The following is a 212-nucleotide window of genomic DNA, read 5'->3' as shown; positions in this document are numbered from 1 at the left end:
ATCATCAGCCTCTGAGCTGCGGCGGACGGAGGATGTGGTGATGACATTCAGACACGGTGGAGGAGAGACGACAGACGGCGGGTTGTTTAATGGCGGCTGATTCCTCAGTCGACACTTTTCTGTTCGTTACTTTTACAACTGTTGAAACGGACAACATCAAAAATGAACAAAAAGTAACTCAAACTCAGTTTTTTAAGTTGAAAAAGATTCTT

General features: G+C 43.9%; 1 protein-coding gene across 1 annotated transcript in view; it reads left to right on the top strand.

Annotated features, from left to right (window-relative positions):
* Positions 1–212, top strand: part of LOC118334393 (coiled-coil domain-containing protein 171-like) — a 3,845-nt gene that overhangs the window by 1,661 nt on the left and 1,972 nt on the right. The gene's annotated exons all lie outside the window — the stretch shown is intronic.

The sequence above is a fragment of the Morone saxatilis genome, unplaced genomic scaffold, assembly GCF_004916995.1.
Source record: "Morone saxatilis isolate NCDOM2014 unplaced genomic scaffold, NCSU_SB_2.0 Contig23, whole genome shotgun sequence".
NCBI classification, from domain to species: Eukaryota; Metazoa; Chordata; class Actinopteri; family Moronidae; genus Morone; species Morone saxatilis.
This window is presented reverse-complemented; position numbering and strand designations above follow the sequence as displayed.